This window comes from Pelodiscus sinensis, chromosome 5 (assembly GCF_049634645.1).
Source record: "Pelodiscus sinensis isolate JC-2024 chromosome 5, ASM4963464v1, whole genome shotgun sequence".
Classification (NCBI taxonomy): Eukaryota; Metazoa; Chordata; order Testudines; family Trionychidae; genus Pelodiscus; species Pelodiscus sinensis.
In genome coordinates this window covers 8,921,203-8,944,108 of record NC_134715.1, presented here as the reverse complement: position 1 = coordinate 8,944,108, position 22,906 = coordinate 8,921,203, and the positions used below count along the sequence as shown (strand labels likewise).

General features: G+C 44.1%; 1 protein-coding gene across 2 annotated transcripts in view; it reads right to left on the bottom strand.

Annotated features, from left to right (window-relative positions):
* Positions 1–22,906, bottom strand: part of FRAS1 (Fraser extracellular matrix complex subunit 1) — a 290,434-nt gene that overhangs the window by 236,263 nt on the left and 31,265 nt on the right. The window lies entirely within an intron of this gene.

Genomic DNA, 22,906 nt, shown 5'->3' with positions numbered 1-22,906 from the left:
GAACACCATAGCTGGAGTTGATGTAACTTAGGTCAAGTTTCTACAGGAGGTGGATGGAAGAAACTCTTCCATCGACTTCCCCTATGCTTCTTATTCTGGTGGAATACTGGAGTCAATAAGAGAGCGATCAGCAGTCAATTTAGCACCGATCCCCCAATAAGTGGAGACTATTCCTGTGAATTATACATCTGTTTTGTGTACACACCGTACTCTGATTGCAGCTTTCTTAACGGAGGCAGATTTTGTAGTCACCTTCTAGATCTGCTGCTAAGATTCCTTTCCTACCATTTGCACACTCTGTGTATTATTTATACTTCTGCTTTCCAAGACTTATTTCTGTGAACAAAATTCAAGTGCTACAGATAATTTGAAAACGTTTAGACAATAACAGAATATTTGTATACCACTTCCATTAAAAAAGGTTTTTTTCCTAATGATGGATAACATTTAAGTTAATCAATCTATGCTTTAAATTACAACATTGGAGCTATTTCTACCTATTTGAGGTAACAATTATTGCAGTTAAGGCAGCAGAAAGAAAAAATATGTATATAGTACTAGGACCTGAAAACATGTCCTCTCCCATAAAAAGTCAGAAAACAAATCAAAAACAGCAACTATCATTTGCCTGTTACATTATGTTCACTGTTTACCCAGCTTCCCCCACTCTTCACCAAAGTACATTCACAATTTTACAAGACACAAGCATGGAGCGTCTTAACTTGTGTTTATACTTCTGCATGTTTCAATTCCAGTGCAGGTTCTTCTAAGACAGTTCAAGGCCCACTGACGGGGAAGGAGGCAAAAGCAGTAATTGCCCTAGAACCCAGAGATGCAAAGGGGCCTGGAGCTACGATGGTAGCGGCCGGAGTCCCACTCCCTTTAAACTGCCATCAGAGCACTGCTTCACACGGCTCTGAGTGCGGGGTGTGGGGCACTGTGGTCTAGGTGATGCTAAGGACTGACTGCTTGAGGCTCCGCCCCTTCGCCCAAGGCCCTGCCCCTCCCAGACCCACCCCCACCTTGCTCGAGGGCCCGCAGTAGCCACACTGGAAAATTCTAACTACAGTTGCAATTTTCAAGCATTTGCTCTACTGAGCAGCAACAAGGAGATCAAACAGCATACTTAGGATTCTAAACCAAGACCCATCAAAGTCACTTTTAATATCCAAGTTGTTTGTGGTTCCCTGTGCAGCTAATCCTGTTTTATGCTCTTGCAGTACAGAGGACAATTTCCTCGATAATAGCATTCAACTAACACGACAGGTGGAAACACACCTTCCCCTCAAGCAACCAAAAACACCATACTTCAGAGTAAAAGAATAGCATAAAACTCATCTGTCATTATAGCCTCAGGAGAAATGCCTCAGAATTCCAAAGTTACCAGTCAGAAGCAACTTGCTCACATAAGGTTCAGCCCCGCTGGCAGAACAACAGGAAACGTACGCAGAACTAAAAAGGCACAATAACAACAGATAGCAGCAGGAATCTTTCCTCTGGAAGCCCATCACAGAATCATAGAGATGGAAGAGACCTCAGGAGGTCATCAAGTCCAGCCCCCTGCCCAAGGATCAGATGTGGATCCTTAAGATCATTGGGTTTTTCCTTAAAATGTGTCTCAACCTCCATATACTAAAGTAAAATATTCGTTAATACTTATGGGGAACAGATAATCGTTTCAAAACAACATTAGCTCCCTGTAGTGAAAACGAGGCTAATTAATTATTATTATTTTTAATCTCAGGTATTTCTCTCTAGTTTTCGTGCCTTGGGAGAAGAAAAAGCAAGACCTCTCCCCAGGTCAAGAATTCTTCTCCTACTTAGAATAATTTCCATGACAGAAGCACCTACACTGGCCCCCAACTGGGATTCCAGGACTTTGTTGTGTCACATAATGTACAAACAAACAGCAGGAGCACTACACTGACCAACTTGTTATCCAAATAAACAAAACCACACACAAAGAGAGTTGAAAGAAAGCTGTAATATGCAAGCGGGATGAATGCTCACACAAACACATTCAGGAGAACAAACAGTAACCCATTCCACGTATCAAAAATATAGCCACAAAGAAAGGTAGGAATGCAAGAAAGTTTGCTTGGATGGATATAAGGAAGTCCAGTGATTAGGGCATAAGCTTCAGTTCCCTGCTTCCCCACAGATGTCCTGTGTGACCTTGGGGAAGTAATTTAACCATTTAGTTCCCCAGCTGTAAATGGGAATAACATCATCTCTGCAACTCACAGGGTACGTCTACGCTGCAACACTATTTCGAAATAACTAGCACTATTCCAAAATAAGTTAGTCCGTGTCGACACAGCCGGCAGTTATTTCGAAACAGTTTCGAAATACTGTCAAGCTGGAGGACTTCTTACTCCGGCTCCTGTAACCCTCATTGTACGAGGAATAAGGGAAGTCAGAGGCAGAGTGTTCCATTTCAAAATAAGGGCTGTGTAGACGCTCCCTATTTCAAAATAAGATTCGCAATTGAAGTAGCTCAATTTGTGCAGCTTATTTCGAGATAAGCCCTGCAGTGTAGACTTACCCACAAAATGCTGCCAGGATAAATCTACTTGAGTTTGCAAGGTACTCAGATGCTATGGTAATCGGGGTTTACATAAAGTACGTAAGAGCCAAAAGATTAAAAATTAAAAATAAAGGCTGCTCTGTGCCTTAGCTTTCTCTTTATGCAAATGGAATAATAGTGCTTCCTTTATCCTTCTTGTCTAGATTTCACACTCTTTTACCAGCTATATGATTACAGTTAGTACAATGGGGTCCCGATCTCACATTACTGGCATACAAATGATGATGAAGAAGCAGGAGCAGAGGAAACAAAATAAACCAAGGTGATATCAGCATTAAAGATTTGGGTTCAATTTGCGATAAAATTCAGTCATTAAATGATGGACCCCAGTACACACGGCCATTATTATTACAGAATAATAATGCACAATATATAAAACTGTGCGCTCATCAGCTGGGGGGGTTGGGTGCTTTAAAAAAAAAAAAAAAAAGTTTAGCTGTTTAGTAACTTTCCTAGTTCACAGCCTCAGGTCTGTTCCGGCTGAAAAATGAGCTAACAGAGATCCCATTGATACTCCACTCATCAGCTTTGTAAAATTACTCAAATTTGATTCCTTGTGTATTATTAAACACAACCTGACTTCCTAACCTGTACTTCGGGGGGAGAGGAGGGGAGGGAAAGGAGAGAAAAGGGGAAAGAAGCAGAAAGTGTTTAGTTGTTCAGATCCCTAAGGCACTGTATAAGCAAAGTCACACTTCATCTTGGCAATACTAAGCAGTCAGTAACAAAAGCATTTTAAATGTATGATTAAACATTTTCATATGTACAGTAGTTTTAACAGGGGCAAAGAGAAGAAAACACGCAATGTTTTAAACTAGACTACAAACCTCATGTGAATGTTTCCCTGAATAGAGATTACTTTAAGGGAAAAAGTCATTTTAAAATCCTTACTCTGATCCAACAATTCAGTTTATTGAAGCTCTAAGTCTAATTTGCTTTCACCATTTATGCGGTTTGCTCACCTCTTATACCTCACTCAGATAGAAACAAGAAACCAGACTGGCCAGTTTCACTTTCTTGTGTTTTTAGGTTTCCAGCATTACAATAAAATGCTTAAAATTTAAAAAGCTCAAAACTTTCTAAAATAAGTATCTTAAGTCAGACTCCTAAGTCTAGATTTAGGTACCAGCTTTTCAAAAGTGGTGAGTAATCAACAACTCCCAGGGTAGTTACTGGGAGCTACTTATTACTGAGTGCTTTTGAAAAGCAGGTGCCTAAATGTAGATATAGGTGCATGACATCAGACATCTACTTTTGAAAACAGTCATCAAAGTGTCTCTTTGGGTAATTTCCTTTAAAGAGATTTCATGAAGACAATTCTTTTTATATGCTTTGGGGAAAAAAACCTCTTATCTTCCCAGACAAATATTTAAGGATAGGTCGCTATTTTATCTTGAGAGGGTAAAGTATAGGAACAGGGAGAGGGACAACAATTCTTAAAAGATGTCTGACAACAACTGTGTGTGTGGCTTGCTAATTGGCATGCTCTCTGAGAGCAGGGGACAAATTCCTTGCATTTCTGTGACAGCAGTGAGAAGTGCTTTAGGCACAAGTCCAACCTTGTAATAAAATGCAGATACTCAAAAAGGACTCAGATTTTCCCAATAACCCAGCAGGCCCTCACTGTCCTGGAGAATACACATGGTCAGTTCTGAATAACCTTTGCATTTGTTTGCAACATCTGAATGGTAACACAAAACTGCACACCTTTTGCACTGCTTACTATGCTCAGACTGAAGCAAAGCAGGAGCAAGTCGAAGAGTAGGTGTTCCATTTCCACAACTTCATGAAACAAAGAAACAAAAAAAGAAACCTTGTGGGTTGGTCAGAATGATAACGGTTTATAGAAGACAGATAAAAACATGCAGCTGTCTTCTGCTTTTGCTCACTTTGTAATTCTAAGCTTTTGATTATGGAAGGGAGGGGAAAAGATACCAGATACCTTATAGCATCAAAAACAATGGGCATGTTTGAAAGGAGCATATTTGATTTAAAAAAAATAAATTGTGAGCAGTTCATCTTTCACCCATATAACTAATGACACTTCGTAGTACAGGTTCAACCTCCCAAATCTGGGACTTTCCAGTCCAGCAACATCCATGGTCCTACTGAACCACGGATGTTGATGGACCAAAGAGCACCAGAGGCTGGTAGCGACAGAAGGCTGGGAGTCCCATGGGAACTGGGGAGCCCCAGCTGGGCCAGTGGTAGTTGGGCTGGCGGCAGCTGGGGGAGCCCAAACCCAGGGAATCCCAGCCCAGTTAGCCTCAGCAATGGCTGGGGCCCTAGCCCTGGCCAGGAACTCCTGGCTGCAGCAGGGCCGCCCGCAGCTGAGGAACCCCCCAGCAGGAATGGGGCTGGTGGTGGCCGGGGAACTCCAGCCACAGGTGAGAGACCCGGCGGCAGTGGGGCCAGTGGCGGCCGGAGAGCCCCAGCTCCAGGGAGCTCCTCCTGGTGGACCGGCAGCAGAGTGGGGAGCCCAGGCTCGGGGGAGACTTGGCCCGGCCAGCGGCAGCAGGGCAGGGAGCCCCAGCCTGGCCAGTCCGACGGCCCGGAGAGAAGCCCAGAAGTGGGTCATTAGGGGAGCAACGACCTCCCCAATCCATCAAACTCCCTGGTTCGGGACCACTCAGGCAGCTCCAACCTGTATTGCCAATCCCCAACATTCAAAAACTCACGAGTCCGACACCTGAAACCATGAGATTGGCTTAAAAATATTACAAAATTTTAAAAGAGAGATATTAAAGTTATTTTTTATTTGCCAGTTGGTTTTTGAACCAGGGTTCATGTTTTCAAGCTATTCTACAGCCACGAGAGCTTGGGGTTTTTTTTAACCGAATGCTGAGATTCATACCTAATTGCATGATTCCAGAAGCTGAGGCGTTAAGGAAAACAACAAATATCACAAGTTTTAGCTACAGTTCTTTTATTTCTTTTCATTTCTGCCACTTTGGGCAATGAAAATCACTGAAGTAAATATCACTTTCCGTTTCTTGCTGCTGCAATACTTGGGTTTCAGATACTGTACGAGACTGTTCACAGGTTGTCAATTTTTAATTGTGCAATATTTCTCAAGCTTATTTTTGTATTGCGTTTTCATTTGAGGCCAAGTTTAAAACTGACAGTGTGCCTCAACAGTGTGGGTGAAATTAATGTCAGTATTATTCCACTGACTTCAGTGGGATCACAACAATAAAGAAATCGGTCCTTCCTTTTCCTCTCTCATGTTTACACAAATGTTAGGAGGATCAAAGCCCAACTACATTCCCTTTCACAAGATCCGGAGGAATAACTAACTTGTAGCCTATCAAATCTAACTGGTCTCAACAAGTAGGAACTCAGCAGACAGAGTAAAAAGTTATTCTCAATCCAGGCTACCAGAGGCTTTAGCAGATAAGAAGTTTAAAAGCAAATACTTTGGGAGGGGGAGGGGGTTGCTTCAAAGGGTTTAGACACAGAGGGGATTTTAACCTTTCCAACATGTACTTTCATCTCCTCCCAACACCAATTGCAGTACTGCTACTGAATTTGCTTAATGAGGTTTGTATTAGGGATGTAACATCCCATTTAATTGGTTAACCAGTTGAATGTGATGTTTAACCAGTTAAACAGTTAATGGAGTGGCAGGAGGGCCAGCCTGGAGTTGCTCCCCATTCCTGCCACAGAGAGGGGCTGTTCTGGCCCAGCCGGAGCACCCCTGCCTGGGGTGCACCCGGGCTGGCCCTACCACAACAGGGGCTGCGCTCCAGCTCTCTGGAGTACTCCTGCCCTTGGTGGGCTTTGTGGGGCCGGAGCAGCCCCTGCCCACAGTGGGCGGGGGGCTGCTCCAGCCCCCACTAGGTTAACTAGTGAAACATTCACATCCCTAGTTGATAGCACATTGCAGGTATTTGATTTAGCTTTCCAAATATCACCTGTTAGTAAACTTTCCTAAAACTAAAACAGGCCTGGACAAAATACGGCCCGTGGGCTGAGCCACTGGATCCGGCCTGCGGAGGCAGCGGAGCTTGCCCTGCATGCCCAGCAGAAAAGGGGCTGCTCCGTTTATGTTTTGAAACTGGAGAGGAGGGGGGGAAGTTTTAGGAGCCACCCTGTCCCCGGCACATTCCCATTGACCGGTTTCTGCCAGAAATCAGCCAATGGGAGCTGCTTGTTAGAATAACAGGCAGCTAAGAAGAATCACGCTCCCTCTCCTCGGCTCAATTATTCATGAAGCCCATGGCCAGGCAGGCAAGCTGGCTGGGAAACATTTTAAGCTCTGCAGGCGGGATGGCTAGTTTGGCAGCTGGCAAGTAAGTCTCTTGGCCACAGCCTGCTTCTAGCATCCCAGCCATTTCCTGCCCTAGCTCTCTGCCACCCCTCTTCATCAACACACCCAAATCCTCTGTCCCCCTTCTTACACCCATACGCCTCCCAGATCTGGCACCCCAATCTCCTGCCCCAGATCACAATCCTCTCCTATCCTAGGTCACATCCCAAACCCCTGCACTCCAGTCCCCTGCCCTAGGTCACAACTGCCTGCTACATCCCAACTCCCTCCCAGACTCCAGTCTCCCTCCTGCACCCCAGTCCCTTACCCCAAGCTCCCTTCTGCACCCAACCTCCATCCCAGACCCTGCACCTCCTCCATTAATATCATGGAACAGCGCGGCCCTCGACCACTTTCCAAAATCTTGGGAGTGGCCGCCCATCAAAAATTATTGCCTATCCCTGAGCTAGAAAGTGGTTACGTTTCTTACTGGAGTGTGCATTTCATGCATGGTGCAAGCACACAATGTCTGTCCATTACTGTTTCCTCTGATTCTGATCTCAAATCAGTGTTATACCAGTGTAGCACCACTGATTTACACCTACATGAATGGAGAATCCTGCCCACAGAGAAGAGACACTGAAGAAGCTGAAATCAAAGGTAATTTTTTGGTGACAGATACAATATTTCTTGGGGGGGCTTAATGCTGCAAACATGCACACGTGTGCGCTGTGGCACATTTTGCACATGTAGTCCCCCTTTAAGTGGGCCATACTGTAGAATTTTCTTCTCTGTAACAATGAAGGGAGGATCGGATTAGAAGGATTTCACATGCTGAATTTTTTGAAGTCCCCGATTGTTTCTCCACTGCACACTAATATATTTCACCCAGAGGAGGTTCTTTGGCAACATAAAGACTAAACTGTGACACTGGCCATGGCCTCTGATACAAGATAAGAAGAAATGAATGCTGGAATGGTTGGTGCCCAAGATAAACGACATTAACTGTGCTCCAAGGAATAATGTGCAAACACACTGGCTGACTCCACATCATAAATCACTTTTCCAAGGCAAATCCAGCTTTGAATTCCTAGTTCACTATCTTGGTTGAAGCAAACGACACAGAACCTTTGTATATTTTTGTTTGTCTTTATGAACTGGGTTTCCCGTCTGTTGGCTTGTCGTAAGATTCCACGCTGGGAGAATGCTTAGTATGAACGGCACGGGATCTCAAAGACAACCTGCTTTCATTCTGCATTTGGCATTTCTAAATATATAGGAGAACAGCTCTATTCATCCATCTCAAAAGGGAACCGCAGAAACACTGACTGACCTCTGAGCAGACGGCTTTGCCTTCTCTTTCACTGAAGGGCATATAGTCGAAGGGCTTGCCTGAACTTACAGTGCTGCAACAGCACAACTGCACTGGTGGAGACACGCTGCTTAATGTAGATGCAACCTACACCAATAGGACTTCTAGTTAACCCAACTCCCTGAGAGGCAGTAGTTATGTCAATGAGAGAAGCCATTCTGCCAACATAGTACTACCCACTCTGGGAGCTAGGTCGATATGGCTGAGGGGTGTGAACTTTCCCCACCACTGAGGCCTTGTCCACACTAAAAGGAAGATTGCCGCTGCCATGATCAACCTTCCGGAGTTCCATTTAGCGAGTCTAGTTAAGACTCACTAAATCAAACTCAGTGAGCACTCTTGCCATCCTCCTTTTGTGAAAGGTAAGGGAAGCCAATGGGAGTCTTTGCTCCGGTCAGCTTTCCACTGCGAGAGTGCTGCCAAGCTCGGCTTTAAAGTAATCCAACTCCAGCAGCATATTCTACCTAGCTGGAGTTACGTACCATAAGCCGAGCTGCCGGTTCCAGTGTAAACCTGGCCTAGTGTAAACGAGCACATGTTGGAAGTGTGAACCAAGTCTTAAAGTAAGCCCATGGGGGAAAACCTATCTCCTGTTTTGAAGCAATGAAAACAACGGTAGAAAATAAGACTTCCATGTTGATGGAAATGTAATGGGGGGGGGGAGAAACATTGGTATGTGTCATTGTGAAGTGATGCACCTTCACAAACATTCTTCATTGCTAGTTATTGTTGGTATTAGCAGGAATGCTTAGAAGCCCAGAGATCAACGCCCCATTATGGTAGGGCTTCACTTATGCATAGTGACAGTGCTACCCCTAAATAGACAAGGCAAACAAAAAAGAAGACCCCCAGGTCTTCTAAATGCCAATCCAGCACCACCAGCTGCTTGGCGATACTACCTCTCAATGCCATAGGACAAGTAAAGGGTTTGTGATACATTAACCAGAGCTGGCCAACTTTTTTTAATGAAAAAAAAATGAAAATGACCTTCTTTTAAATTTTTTTTTTAACATTTTGTGCAAAATTGGATGACTTACTTCAAATTTATGGAAATGGTTATTAAAACCTTTCGTTTACCAAAACACCATTTCTACAATGTTTTGATTGTAAATTTTAAACTAATTTCAATACAGTACTCCATGAAATTCCCCCCCCCCCCCAAAAAGTGGGTCCATTTCAAGCTGCTAGATATGAAAACAACTTTGAAATGACCAGCTTTAATACAAATGAAGAACTCTCTCAGAAACACAGCCAGTGATGTACTCTCAGATACACACACTTTACCTGAATGCTTAAATGGGCTGGGGACCTGCTCCCACACCTAATGCGGACAACCACTCAGACTATCCCTCAGTGCAGGGGTGGGCTCTGCCCAGCTGATTGCCAGCGTCCGCATACTTACAGCCAGCAGTGTATGTTCAGCTGCCCCTCTCCCCACCTTGCTGCTCCTGCAGCCCTGCTGCTCCCAGGATTCTCCTGCTAGCTGTGCAGAGAGGAGGAGAGAGGGGGGTGGTGAAGACAGGGTGTCCCCCTACCCTGGTACCCCATCTTTGCAGCACTGGAATCAGAGAGAGGGAGATGCACAGCAGACCTGCTCCAATCTGAAGCATGGACAGTAAGTGACTCAGAGGAAAACCTGTCTCCAGAGGCAGTGCCCTGTTCCTAAAATTTCAGTGCTTGTGCTCCAAAACACACACTCACACTCTCTCTGCAGAATAGGGGGAGGGGAGAGCAGAAGACACGAGAGGAAAACTTTCCCTGTCTTAAAGAGACAGCACAGCACTTCTCTCAGAAATGTACCCAGCAGCAACCAGCATACACACACACACACACACACACACACTTGTCACTGTCACACACACTTCCAGTCTGTGCCACATTGTCTCTGTCACACACACGCAATCAGTCACACACACTCAATCTGTGTCACAAAGTCTCTCTCACACACAGTGTGCATGTGTGTGTCTGTTTCTCTCTCTGCAGCCCCTAGCCCCGCCCCTTCCACCTGAGGCCCCGCCTCTGCTGGGGGGCAGAGCTGGCCCATGACCTCATACCAAAATTCATGAAGTGACCCCCACCCTGGAAAAATTCTTGCCCACCTGTGTCAGTACCTAGTTCTGCAGCTGCTCTGTACACAGAACTCCCACCGAGTGACGCGTCACATGCCCAGTAGTAGGTGAAATGCCACACAGACAGCACTAAGAGGGCCATAAACCTTAAGTCCCATTTAACCCCACAAAATAGGTTAAAGTGTGATGTAACTGATGCACCAGCCTTATGTCGTCCCTCTGCACAGATAGAGAATTTAATCTACGGCACAGCTGCAGAATAGCCTGTCCTTTATTACTTCCCAATCCTTCTTTACCGGCCCAATCTAAAGCCCATTGAATTCAAAGGAAACACTGTCAAGGAAACTGCAGCATAGCAGGGGCTGCCATTTTTGGTCACTCATTTTTGGACTGAGATTTTCAAGGGTTGGTCGCTGCCCGAGAGTCAACGTTTTTGAAACAATTAAGCAGAAAAGATTCAGAGTCATTTGGAGCGTGAGGACTGTGGGAAGCACAGTCACTCTCCCTATTATAAAACAGTCTACAATTAAGAAAACAACAACAAACAGTGACATAACAGCTGGAGGGCCAGAAAGATAAATTTGGCAGGGAAAGACCAGACACCTTTGAGTAGTCCAGTGGAAATTGTGTGTAACTGAGGGTGTGTCTAGACTACCTAGTTTTGTCGACAAAAGTGGACTTTTGTCGACAAAACTATACCAGTGTCTACACTACCGCTGAGTTCTGTCGACATAACGTCGACAGAACTCAGCAGTTTTGTCGACGCTGGTAAACCTCATTTTACGAGGCATAACACCTTCTGTCGACAGAACTCTGTCGACAGAAGGTGTTATTGCCTGTAACACTGCGTCCAGACTACGGAGTTCTGTCGACAAAGCAGCTTGCTTTGTCGACAGAACTCAATGTGTCTGGACGCTCTTTGTTGACGGAAGTTTTGTCGACAGTAGCTGTCGACAAAAATTCCGTCGACAAAACGCGGTAGTCTAGACGTACCCTTAGCCAAGTACTGCGGGACCAAAAAGCATACACTAGCATTCTCGGAAAGGGGCTTTTTGAATGGATCCAGAGTTTATTCTTCACGTATGTATGTTTCTACTACAGGGGAAGATGCCATTTCAACCTTCAACACAAAAATCCAGACTTGAGCTGTATGATAATTTTTCTACCATTTCTCTTCAGCTGTATGTCTGGACTTGATATAAAAGCGCTGAAAATCAGACAAATTTAGGAAAATAATTCTGAGTTCTGTTTTTGTAAGGATTGGAGCACTGATTGAAAATTAAGAGGCAAGTTTAGAGCCCGCAGTGCCTTTTAACCCCTTTGATTACTTGCAAATCACCTCCACCACATGGAACAATGGGATTGGATTTGACCTTACCGTTTTAGGTGGGCATGGATTGTTTAATTTCGGAAAACATATTAGCATTCTTGCACTTGGCATCAGCTACTTTGGCTCTCCAACCTCTACAACTGAAAGAGATTCACACCTTTGAATTATAAAATTATGGCCAACCTAAGGGGGTAAATCAGAAGCTCCTTTTTCCAGGCCTCTACTAGGGAGCTTGAAATCCACAATCGCATGCAAGGTTTAAAATTCCTTCCCTGTGCTTACAAAGGGGCTCCCAGGAGAGCATGTTTTCCAAATGCACTGTGCAAACCTGATGCCTGTAGGACATATAAATAATTCATGCATACGCCTGTGATAAGAGCCAGAGAAATGCACTAGGGAAAAAAAGAGGGGGGATGGGGAAGTCATCCTTGGAGCTTCTTTGCAGGCACCCTGTTGTCGCTGATCACTGCTTCATGTTTCTAATATGCTAAAGAAGGCAGGGGTATTTAGTACACGTGCCCCTGTTCCAAGGTCATTCCATGGACAATGTATTCAAGAAACCAGCAACAAACATGGGGATACCAAAAACTCATCAGAAAAAGCTCTGGAAGTCTTTATTGTATAGTGATGAGAGGGGGGAAAAGAAGGAAAAGAGAAGCAATTTTCTCTGAATTTCTAAACCCTCTTTTCTGTTCTCTTTGTCATATGGGAACGGTTGCCTTCTTAGCGACCTGATAGGACTGAGATAAAAAGAGGTAGCTTGACTTCTTAGTAGTTACAGCAACTTCTTGGTCAGGAAAAAAAAGGAATAAACCACATGTGCTAGAGCTGTCTCCCACTGAAACCAATAGCAAAACTCCCACTGACTGCAACAAAAGGTGGCCAAATGTTCACTAAATTAAGAGCCAGGAAAGCTGAAAATACAGGGTTTTTGGCCAGATTCGGAGCTCAGTTACTCCTCTGCAACTGCAGAGTGACCTCTCAGTCACCAATGAAATCATTCTGGATTTGTACCAGTGTAACTGCATGCAGAGCCTCATCCTGCATCCCAGCGCTAAAAGTTGCACACTGAGTAGTATATAAGAATCACAGATATGAATATAAAATGCTGTCTGCTGATGAGTTGCTATGCTTGGCAGTAGGGATGTAAGCGAATAGTCGACTATCAGATAGTCGATTAGTCGCTTTCCCACCCTCTCCCCTGCTGCCTCTATCAGTGGCTCTTAATACATTTAAAAATCAGAAGGGAAGGGGGGGGGCGGGGAAACCAGGACAGCTGATTCCCAACTTGTGCTGGGTCCCCCGCTGCGCTTCAGTCTTTTAAATGCATTAAGAGCCAGCCGGCAGGTTTTTAATGCATTTATAAGGCTGATGCACAGTGTGGGGGACCCAGAGCCAGGAATCAGCTGTCTCGGCCCGCTCTGGGTTCCTCCTGCTGCGCTTTAGCCTTTTAAATGTATTAAGAGCCTGCTGGCTCCCCCGCTTACAGAGTAATCGATGAAAAATCCATCAACAAGTTGATTGGTTGATTAAACAAAATTTGACCTCCCTACTTGGCTGTCCATACACTTGCATGGCTTAGAGATCTCATGCAGCAAAACACATTGCAATAGCCCTTTATTAAAAGAGAACACTCTAGGGTATGCAGTTAAGATGTTAGAGGGTCCTGGGCTAGCAGCATTAGCTGTTCAGAGCAGGGAATGTATTTTTGTTACGTCTGAGGATAGCACCTAATTCAACAGAACCCTCAACCTGAGCAGGACTTCTAAACTCTGAAAACAAATAATCATTCTCACAGCAAAGCCCTTCCGATTTAAAAATAAGGAATGAATGAGGCCACCCAGATAACATTCAAAACACAGGGCAAAAGTTCTGCTTTTTGATCTACAGGGCAACATTTTGGAGTTCCGTCACCCCAGAAGCTCCCATCAGCATCAGCTCCTGGTCTACAAGCAGTTATGCTCCTCAGAGATACCTGGGTCTCATTCCTGTCACCCCACTGCCAATCAGAAGCAATAGGGGTGTCTGGCTGGTCTCTTGTAAGGGCATTATGGAGTACCATGCGCACAAACACACATCTTAACAATAGTTTCCTGAGACAGGGTGTCTTTCAGTCAAAGGTTAATATATTTGCCAGAAAACACACAAATGCGAGCTTTTCCATCATCTCGACACAAAGGAAAACTCCTGCCTCTTCCACCAGAGTCCACCCAACCATTCCCTCTCCAGACAGAGCAAACAGTGTCCTCTAATGCTACTTTACACCTCTGATTGTTGATCTTGGAGAGTATGTTATTTGGAGTAAAATATAATCTATTTGCTAGGCATGCACATAGAAGTAATAATGGAAGCTGCTACAGCTGCAAGAAAAACCATAATGAGGACAATCAATGGGACACAGTCATATCAGGATACAAAATATATCGGAAGGATAGAACAAGTCATGCTGGTGGGGGAGTGGCACTATATGAGAAAGAAAATGTAGAATCAAATGAAGCTAAAATCTTAAATAAGCTGAAATGCTCCATAGAATCTCTATGGATAGTAATTCTGTGCTCCAGTAGTAAGAATATAGCAGTAGAGATCAGGACAGTGATAATGACTATGAAATGCTAAGGGAGATTAGAGAGGCTATCAAAATAAAAAACTCAATAATAGTGGGGGATTTCAACTATCCCCATATTGACTGGGTACACATCACTTCAAGACAGGATACAGAGATAAAATTTCTTGATACCTTAAATGACTGATTCTTGAAGCAGCTGGTTCTGGAACCCACAAGGGGAGAGGCTATTCTTGATTTAGTCCTAAGTGGAACACAGGATCTGGTTCAAGAAAGTAAATACATCTGTACTGCTTGAAAACAGTGACCATAATGTAATAAAATTTAACATCCCTGTGGTAGGAAACACATCTCAGCAGTCCAACACTGTAGCATTTACTTTCAGAAAGGGGAACTACACAAAAATGAGGAAGCTAGTTAAACAGAAAGTAAAAGCTACAGTGACAAAAGTAAAATCTCTGCAAGCTGCATGGCAGCTTTTCAAAGACACTGTAATAGAGGCTCGACTTAAATATATACCCCAAATTAAAAAACACAGTAAGAGAATAAAAAAAGTGCCACCTTAGCTTAACAACCAAGTAAAAGAAGCAGTAAGAGATAAAAAGATATCTTTTAAAAAGTGGAAGTCAAATCCTAGTGAGGAAAACAGAAAGGAGCATAAACTTTCTCAAATTAAGTGTAAAAATATAAGAAAAGCCAAAAAGAACAGCTTTGAAGAACAGCTAGCTAAAAACTAAAAAAGGAATAGCAAAATGTTTTTAAGTACATCAGAAGCAGGAAGCTGGCTAAACAACCAGTGGGATCCTTGGATGATAGAGATGCTAAAGGAGCACTCAAAGATGATAAAATCATTGCAGAGAAGCTAAATGAATTCATTGCTTGAGTCTTTACGGCTGAGGATATTGGGGAGATTCCCAAACCTGAGCCATTCTTTTGAGGTGACAAATCTGAGGAATTGTCCCAGCTTGAGGTGTCATTAGAGGAGGTTTTGGAACGATAAACTTAACAGTAACAAGTCACCAGGACCAGATGGCATTCACCCAAGAGTTCTGAAAGAACTCAAATGGGAAATTGTGGGATTAACAACTGTGGTTTGTAACGAATCTTTATATCAGCTTCTGTACCTAATGATTGGAAGATAGCTAACGTGACACCAATATTTTAAAAGGTCTTTAGAGGTGATCTTGGCAATTAGAGACCGGTAAGTCTAACGTCAGTACCTGGCAAATTAGTTGAAACTATAGTAAAGAATAACATTGTCAGACACATAGATAAACATAATTTCCGGGGGAAAGTCAACATGGTTTCTTTAAAGTGAAATCATGCCTTACTAATCTGCTAGAGTTCTTTGAGGGGGTCAACAAACATGTGGACAAGGGGGATCCAGTGGACATAATATACTTAGATTTCCAGAAAGTCTTCGACAATGTCCCTCACCAATGGCTCTTAAGTAAAGTAAGTTATCATGGAATAAGAGGGAAAGTCCTTTTGTGGATTGGTAACTGGTTAAAAGACAAGAAACGAAGGGTAGGAATATATGGTAAGTTTTCAGAGTGGAGGCTGTTTTTCTGGAAAAACAATACTTATATCCACACTGCTATTGCGTTCTTTCAACAGAAAGTCGAAAGAAAGTCAAAAGAACGGAAAGTTTTTTCTGACAGCGGTAAACCTCATTCTGCAAGGAAGAATCCTTTTTCTGAAAAAGCTTTTTCGGAAAAAGGCGTGTATGGATGCAGGAGAGAGTGTTTATCAAAAGAAGAGGCCTCTAAGAAAAAGCACAAGTACCTTGGTGGACACACTTTCCATAGTAATCACAACTGAAATGAGAGAGAGCATCCAATCATCACTTTTTCGTTGTGCTTTTGCTTTCTAGACGCTCTCTTTCAAAAGAAGGTTTCCTGGAAGATCTCTTCTGGAAAAGCTTCTTCCAAAAGAAGCCGGCAGTCTAGATGTAGCCTCTGGGGGATATGATAGAGGTCTATAAAATCATGGAAAAAGTGAATAAGGAAAAGTTATGTACTTATTCCCACAATATAAGAACCAGGGATCACCAAATGAAATCAATAGGCAGCAGGTTTAAAACAAACAAAAGGAAGTTTTTCTTCACTCAACGAATAGTCAGTCTGTGGAACTCCTTGCCCAAGGATGTGGTGAAGACTAGAACTTTAACAGGGTTAAAAAAAGAGCTAGATAGCCATTGATGAACCTAACCTCCATGAATCTATTAGCCAGGATGGGTAGGAATGGTGTCCCTAGCCTCTGTTTCTCTGGAGGTGGGTGACAGGGAGGGATCACGTGAGGATTAACTGTTGTGATCCCTCCCTCTGGGCATCTGGTATTGGAGACTATCAGCAGACAGGACACTGGGCTAAATGGACCTTTGGGTCTGATCCAGTATGGCCATTCTTATGTCCACAATTATGGAGGCTAGGGAAGAAACAGTAAAAACACATAGTGTAAGATTAAGAACCATGTAGGAAACCACTTTACTGTACTTCAATTTACGTATATTGACTTTTTCTATTATTTAACTTATATTTGTCTGTATTAACTCAATGTTCTGTGTGCTTCACCAACTTCGTCTCCTTCGGTAACAAGCCCCCACCTCTGAACAAAGAACCTGCTATTTGCAACTAGCATACAGTATGCGGCAATAAAGAATTTTATAACTGAAACAAAAAGTTGAGCTACAACACTATGGATCCAATTCTACGTGGATCGCACAAGTAATCATGCTCAAGTCAACTGCTTGAGTGCTTGCGACGGTGTGCAAGAGTAACAGACTCAGATCTGGAGTCAGGAGACCATGTGGGCATGGTGTGATGACTGGCAGGTGAGGCCCAAAGTCCTGGCTAAGGATCACATAGCGTGTGTGAGTGTCAATGTGAAAAAGGGCCTGTTTCCACATACACAGCACACATGATGTAAAGCTGAGGGATTGTCACACCTCCATAGGTTGAGTTCCCTGGGCCTTGCTCCTGTTGCAATGTAAACTCACAGCCATTTCCAATCACCTTGCCCAGAAGGATGTTTTCAAGATTCTCAAGCAAATAATTTTGGATCATTCACCTAGCTCAACAGCCGGCTAAGCAGGACACTCATTGTACACACAGTTCTTCCAGGCTGGCCTTGCCAACAGGTTCTACCCTCAGCCAGAGAAAGAGATGCGACAAGCAGGCAGGGTGGAAGGAAACCCCTCTTAATAAGAGGGCAGCTATTAAGATGTTTCCATAAATGATACTTTTTTATTTCAAATGCACCCCAATACCAAAGGGAGTTGGACAGTAGCAGAAAGAGGAAAATGTCACAGGAAGCACTCTCTGGATGAAGATAAAGAAATGAGATGGTCTGCCATTAATTCTCCAGCTGCTGCTTTCACTGCCTTTCTCCACAGCCTACAACCGCCAGGCAGAAGAGCTTGATTAAGGAGTAAAAAGCACAGAGTATCAGAAGCCCAGAGCTATTTCTGCATTAAAAGTGCCCTCCCTAAGAATGCCCTTACTGTGTCTTCCAAATATGGCTTGGGGCTGGAGCAAAAAGCATCTGCCAGAATGTTAAAAGACTTTCTGCTGACGCTGCTGAAAAGGAACGAGCGAGGATTCTGGAGCATAAAATGAAAAGCAACGAGGCTAAGACTCAGAACTGATCCGGCTTCTTTATTGGAAATTTATTATAGAGCAGTGCCCTGGGTTGGAGAGCGTCATCCACAGTAATATGTACAGAAGGGCTTGTCTACACGGAAGCTAGGGTGTGAATTCATGTGTTGACTCTAACTGCACACACACAGGCAATTTAGCTCAGGATGCTTTAAAGTGTATTTGGTAGAAGATACTTTTAGCATGTAGTAAGAGTATTTTTATTGGGGGAGGGGTGATGCGGAACAATATACTCACATCGTAGCTTTGTACACTCAACTTGCACGTGCAGACAAGCCTAAAGAAGAATCAGTTGGGTTAGGTAGCTTCTAAGCACCATGTAGACTTGTAGAGTGATTGCCAGCTACAGGATCAGATCCTCAAGCAGGCATGAGTAAGCATGGCTTCATTGCAGCTTTATAATTTACATCAGCTGAGGACCTAGCCCGTCAAGCAGGGGCAGGCAAGATGTGGCCCCATGAGCCATATCTGGCCCACCAAGCCGCCAGATCTGGACCATGGGCTGAGCTGCCCTACTGGGACCTAAGGCACAGAGCAGCTCACACCGTTTTAAATGGCTGGCTGCTCCCTGTGGCTCCAGCCCACAGAAGCTGAGAAACAGTGCTGGGGGCAAAGGCAGCAGGCAATATCTCTCCCTCTCCCCCCGCACCATCGGGAGCAGCCAGCCGTTTGAGCAGTCTGGGACTGCTGGCAGGCAGGGATCCTGCCTCACGGTCCTGCAGGGCTGCCAGCTGGAAGCTGCTTAAGTAAGCTCTTCCCGGCCAAAGCCTGCTTTTGGCACCGTCCTCCCTCGGCACCCCTGCACTCCCTCTCCCCCAGGTCACCACTCCCTCCCAGATTGCACACCCGCTTCATAGGAAAGTGCAGCCCTTAACCACTTAACCAAAGTCTTGCAGTGGGCCCCCCCTATCAAAAATTATTGGCCACCCCTGCCTTAAAGACTGGAAAGTTGGAAGAGTTTGCCTGATCCATACTGTTACTCTCCTAGTCAAAGTCATCATCACGCTGCCATAAACTGCTCAAGGCTCCAATACAATTTCTTTTCAACACAGGTGACAGACTTGTGCACACATCTCATCTAAATCACAAGATCATCAACACACAGAGGTTGAAAATTTACAAGTGACCTCACCTTTCCATGTCAGGGTGCAGAGAAATCTCAGCTTCTGAGTGTCACAGAAAATGGAATAAGTCAGTACGGGCATCTCAAAACTATAACCCTGCTGTGCCACTTCTATATTTGCAGGAAGATTGACGCTGCGGTGGTTGATCTTCTGGGATTCAATTTAGCGGGTCTAGTAAACACCCATTAAATCGAATGCTGCGTGCACTCCTATTAATCACAGTACTCCTCATGACAATGAGTAAGAGAAGTTGACAGGAGAATCTCTCCCATCAATCTCCCACTGTGCGAATGGTGTCAAAGTCTGGCTTACGGTATGTTGACTCCAGTTACATTATTTACGTAACTGGAATTGCGTACCTTTTGCTGACTTTTCCCTGTAATACAGACCTGGCCTTAAAGCCCTCCTCATCATACAGATCAACAAATTATAGCCATCTTTCTAGCTGGAACACAACCTTTATTATCAAGGGCTAGGAAGAAAACAGAACACTTCTATATTAAAAGACAAGATGGAGGAAGTATAGCTTGTAAATGGCTCCTTCACTGACCCTCCAAATCCCCCACCTACACCATCCACGCTATACTAGGCAAGAGACAATAAAATTCGTTGTGCTCAGGGAAGTGAAGGGACTCCCCTCTTTAGGTGCTCCCAAGAGCGCCAACAGCCTCAAAGACGACGTGAAGGAGCACTCATACCAGCTCCAAATGGAGAGCAGATATGCGGAAGAGGAGTATTGCAGGCCGCACCATCCCAAGCATGCCCCTCACTTCATTCTCCTGGAGATTAGGAAGGGTTTGTTACCCTGATTGTTAAATTCCTGGTCTGGGCATCCCTTGCAGTGACTCAGCTCCACCCGTCCCCCGCCACCAATCCTCACCCCTGTCTATGTCTATCCATCCACTTCCCAGATGAATCTCCATGCCCCTGGAAATTGGAACAGCTTGTCAAAGAGCCAGAAGGATATTGTGCAAGAATCAGAAGCTGAATAGTTTATAATGGGTCACAGTGCTCATGTGGAATATTCCATCACTCGCCCTCTCCCCCCAAGTTGAGAATTCTTTTCCACCAGGAGAATTCTCAATTAACCTAAAGCGAGTTGTACCAGCAGCAAGGGCTGGGGTGGCAATAACAGAGGTTTGGTTTGTCAAGGTTATCCCCAGGTAGGCTGCACCTGCTGTATTTACCTGCACCTCCACCCGTATAAGCGCTTGCCACTCCCGTCGTCCGCGGATCACCATTTCCAGCCAATAGAAGCTGTGGGAAGTGGCACGGACCAGGACACTGTTTCCTGCAGTGATCGATAGCCCACAGGAACTGCAAGCACCCCTAACCCAGGCAGGTAAATACAGCAGCAGCAGCCTACCTGTGACTAACTCTGACAAAATGCATCTGGCCCGGGGGCTGGTAATTGCCAGCCACTGACCTAGGTCAACATCTTCCCATCCCAGTGCAGGGACTGAAGAAGAGACAGAATGTTCTCCTCACCGTAATTCCTACCTAGCATGTGCTCCTTAGTGCTACATCTACACTACGGTTACATTAACCTATCGCATAAGAATGAAGTTTTCTCCTTTGAGCCCTTTGGTATATTCTTGCTACTTGTTTAACTTGAGCTGCTGAATTCAGTGCAATTGGAACAGGCATTGCAGTCTGCAAACTAATACCATAGCCAGAATATGATTTAAGACTGACTCTTCCAGAAGAGCAATTTTAAGATGATAGCTATTTGCAAGAGTATTTTTAGAAAAAACTAAAGCAGCTGTGCACAGACTCTACAGTTGTAATACAACAAGAAGCTAATTAAGTGCACTCCTATGAACCAATATAGAAGATACTTAGTATAAACTGAAATGCATCTGCTTTTACAGCTGTTAAACTACGCTGGTGCCTTCATTGAAGAAAAACACAGTGGTGTCGCTACCACGACAACCTTCATTATATTTAATATCTAAAGCCAGACAGCATTATGGCAGCTACAGAAGGGCAAAAGATTCAATTACCAGATTATTTTTTTAATCTCACCAAGAATAACAGAGTTTAAGAGAATGCACCCCACAAGATCTGATGGATCTCACCAGATGCTCTCATAACTTCATCTGCTATAAGGAGGTTTCCCGTTTGAACTTGTTAAGTGCCTGTTACTGCTCTGGCTGAAACAAATGTACCATCTATAAATACCAAGGACAGCCAGTGAATGGCAGAAGTCTGAAGTTACTTTGATAAAACTGAAAACCCAGTGATGCCACGAGAATAGCATTGAAAAATATTATAAATTAGCAATCACTAGTGCTGCTCCTAGATAAAGCTCTCATTGACTGTAATGGGATGTTCCTTGTAAAGAACACAAGGTCAGGACAAATTAGGAACCAACCAACCTTTCCATGGAACTGTTCATTATGTGCATATAAGTCAGTTTCAAGGAAAAAAGGAAGATCTATATTGTAATGGGATCTCCTCAGGCTGCCACCTGGAACGTGAGTACCACTGAGCCTGCTTGAGCTTCCTTTACACTGTAGTGCTATGACAGGCCCTCAAACCCCCTCCAGAACCTATACAGGTAGGGACAACCCACCTGCAGCTACATACAGGATGCTGAGATCAGCTGTGCATGGGAAGGCTTCGGAGGTATAGACACAGCTTTCTGCCCCAAGTAATGACTTCTACGTGCTCATTTTAGAGAAAGAAAAAACAAAATGTATTAACTACAAAGGATAGATTTTAGGGGATTTTCAAGCCTAGCAAACAGATCAAAGCAGATTACATAGCAAACAAACAAAACCATGAACTAAGCTTAATATACTAAAGCAATTGGATAGGAGTAGCAACTTCTCACCCTAAAGGATGATTTAAGATGGGTTGCAGTGATTCTTAAGGGGTCAGCTGCTGTTGCTTGCAGCTTAAAAGCCCCAGGAATTCCTTTCACAGGCTAGAAACCCTTCTAGCCTGGGTCCAGCATTTCCCCCTAGTTCAGGCCTTGTTCCTCTTAGGGTACGTCTAGACTACAGGGTTTTGTCGACGGAAGTTTTGTCGATAGATACTGTCGACAAAACTTCTGTCGACATAAAGCGTCTAGACACATTCAGTTCTGTCGACAAAGCAAGCTGCTTTGTCGACAAAACCCTGTAATCTAGACGCAACCCTACAAGCAATAACACCTTCTGTCGACAGAACTCTGTCGATAGAAGGTATTATGCCTCGTAAAATGAGGTTTACCAGCGTCGACAAAACTGCTGAGTTCTGTCGACGTTATGTCGACAGAACTCAGCGGTAGTGTAGACGCAGGTATAGTTTTGTCGACAAAAGTCCACTTTTGTCGACAAAACTCAGTAGTCTAGACACACCCTTAGTGTCTCCAAGAGTCTCTTTTAGGCGGGGAGACAGTGAAGAATCATGATGCTGTCATTCTCCTGCCTTAAATGGTTTTTGCATAGGATGGGGATCCTTTGTTTCAAGGCTTGGTTCCCATGCTAGTCTGTAGGGGGAAAAATTGACATCCCAAAATGGAGTCCATATGCCTGTAGCGTCATGAAATATAAACATAACTCAGAGGCTGTTGGTAGCATCCTTAGGATGGGCTCCCTTGTGGGACATTAGCTTCCAAGACCTAGTGTTCTTCCAAATGGTCCATTGACTTGAATGGGGGCAGCTGCCCACCAGCCAACTAAACGGATAGTTTTTGCTTGGTGGGCAAAACTACATAAAATACAGACACACAGCCAACATTCCTAACTTCAGATAGAAAATGATATATGCATATAAATTGGATAATCATATTTAGTAAATCTCTATTTGGCAATGGTGAGGCCACATCTGGAGTACTGGGTCTAGTTTTGAGTCCCCCCACTACAGAAAGGATGTGGAAAAGTTGGAGAAAGTCCAGCAGAGGGTTACAAAAATAATTAGGGGGCTGGAGCACATGACTTATGAAGAGAAGGCAGGGAACTGGGCTTATT